The following is a 2,799-nucleotide window of genomic DNA, read 5'->3' on the forward strand; positions in this document are numbered from 1 at the left end:
GAATTCCATTAGAAAGCTGATGTGAAACAGCTTGTGGTGTGTTGTAAATTATTATATTTTTATGTAGTTCCCTTGTACAGAAAACAAAAAATGTTCACAAAAAGGCTGGTGCCTAACCAGTTGCCTTTTAGGTCTAATATATTCAGTAACTTGTCTGCATACACCTTCTAAGAAACAGTAAAAAGACTTATACATCTAAGAAATTCATTTCCAGAATTCTCTGAAGCATGGTATTAATTTGTATAATTTGATAAATGTTATCTTAGAACGGACTGGAAAAGTAAGTAATGTTTCTTCTAGCTCATGTACAGCAGTAGTCCCCAACATTTTTGGCACCAGGGATCAGTTTCATGGAAAATAATTTTTCTGTGGTGGGGGTGGGAGGACTGGAAGGACTAGGCAGGGATAGTTTGGGGTTGATTCAGTCTCATCACATATTCACCCCAGATCACCAGGCATTAGATTCTCATATGGAGAATGCAACCTAGATCCCTCATATGTGTAGTTTACAGTAGGGTTCATGCTCCTGTGAGAATCTAATGCCACCACTTATCTGACAGGAGGCAGAGCTCACGTGGTGATGTAGATAGGGAATGGCTGTAAATACAGATGAAACTTCACTCCCTTGCCCACCACTGACCTCCTACCATGCAGGCTAGTTCCTAACAGGCCACAGACTGGTACTGGTCTATTGTCCAGAGGTTGGAGATAGAAGATTTAGATTGACTGTGGTATTTTCTTAGTTATTCTATTAAGACAATTATATTCTACATTTACTAAGTTTCACACGTACCCTTGTAAGATGCACCGCAGGTGTTATCCCACCAATCACCCTCCCTCTGCGCATCCTCCCCCCTTCCTCCCCTCCCTCTCCCCTTTCCCCATATTCTTAGGTTATAACTGGGTTATAGCTTTCATATGGAAGGCTATGTTAACCAGTGTGATGAAAATGTGTCAAACTGTTTATAAAACCAGTGTATGGTGCCCCATGATCACATTAATGTACACAACTATGAATTAATATTAATAAAAAATAGATTGACTGTGGTATACTAGTGTCTTATTCAGATCTTAAAACAGAGAATTCTGGTATGCTTCTTGTTTTCAATGCAACAGCAGATTTATGATTTAATTGTCTTTCTGTCAGTGATGGAATATGCCTAATGAGATAATAGGGGTCAAATCCTTTCCAGTTGTATTCATAGATAGCTTATGCATGAGCTGATAAATAATCACCACCTGGAATTACTTCCACTTATAGGGTGGAATATTACAATGAACTGTTTCTTTTGCTTCTTCTAAACCATTGTTTATTGACAGCCTCATCTGAACTGCTTGCCTTGAAAAAGGTGCTCCATTAGTTGGTGCTGTAGTATCAGGAGTGATTTCATCCACTTGTTCTATATCAAGTTGTTTTACTTACTCTTCAGCTTCCACAGCCTGTCCTGGAGAATCTGATCCTGATGGCATTATTCTTATTCCCTAGTGAAAAGAAAGTTGAAAACAGGAGAGAAAATACAGTTCCCAGCCATGTAGACGTTGGGAAACTACCAGAGCATGGATATCTTCCTTTTTTACATTTCGTTTTATGTCTTGATTTATCATTTCCTAACTACCAGCTTTCAAGACATTTATTCAGCTTTTTTCCTACTCTTGGTGTTGATGTGATTAAATTATTATCCACATCATTCCAAATTCTACTCTATTTTGAAGGATTTTGTCTCTCTTGGGTGTGCTTCCTTTAATGAAATTTTACATTGAAGTCAACAAGCCAGTTTCATTCTTTGGTGGTTTTTCTCATCTTGAAGGCAGGCTGTCATCAACTTCGAAATATTTTCCCTTTGTTCAAGCAGTACATTGTTTTGAGATTTGCTGGGAACCTTCCCAAGTTATTAGCCTGATCTTTTATGGGTGCCCCATGTAAAACTAACTATGGTAACAAAGAAGTGTCCTCAGGCCCCCAAAATGCTCCATGTGTGGTGTCTTTTCTGCTTCACCTGCAGCAGTGACAGAACTGATACAGAGTTCCCCTATTCAGAGAGGGACAGGGACAATCCCCCCACCAATTTTGTAGGTCTGAGCAAACAGGCCTTCTCCAGACTGCATTCTCTGGACTCAAGCAGAGCCAGAGAAAAACAGCCTAATCAGTATCTTATCTGCATGGTCCCTCCTGGAGTAGAAAACATACCCTGTGGCCTCACCTAGAACAGGGACTATAAGGACCACATTCATTTCTAAATACATTCATTTGTTAATTGTTTTCTGTCTGTTGGCTCCTGACCCATTGTGACATTTCCTGGACATGCACTCCCCAGATCCCCCTGCTGGCAGGCAGTATATGAACCCTTAGACAAAAGGCCCAAGGGGGCTTCCCACTTGAGTTCCCCCACCTCTGCTGCCAGAAGTTCTGTTGATCTTCTTTCCTTTATCTATTTCTTTCTCTGTCAATAAACTGTCCTTTTGCTGATCTGCATGGTCTATGGTTCCATTCTTCAAACTCTGAGACTAAAAGGACCTGACACAGAGAAATTCCAGCAACATATTTTGGGGAGCTCATCTGGAATTTGAAATGTTCTGTGGTAAGCGATGGGACCACTGCTTGACTCTTTTTTTCTATAGTCATGGTCATGGAGACTGAAACATTGGCCACCTGTTAGCCAGTACATGCAAATAGCGTGGCTGCTGACCTTCAAATCATAGATGACAGGGTACTGGGGAATGAGACTTCTAATCCCCCTTGGCTCCAGCAAGGTATGTAGCCCATGCAAGAGATGTAGTCCCCGCAAGGGTCATGATTCC

This window comes from Nycticebus coucang, chromosome X (genome assembly GCF_027406575.1).
Source record: "Nycticebus coucang isolate mNycCou1 chromosome X, mNycCou1.pri, whole genome shotgun sequence".
NCBI lineage: Eukaryota > Metazoa > Chordata > Mammalia > Primates > Lorisidae > Nycticebus > Nycticebus coucang.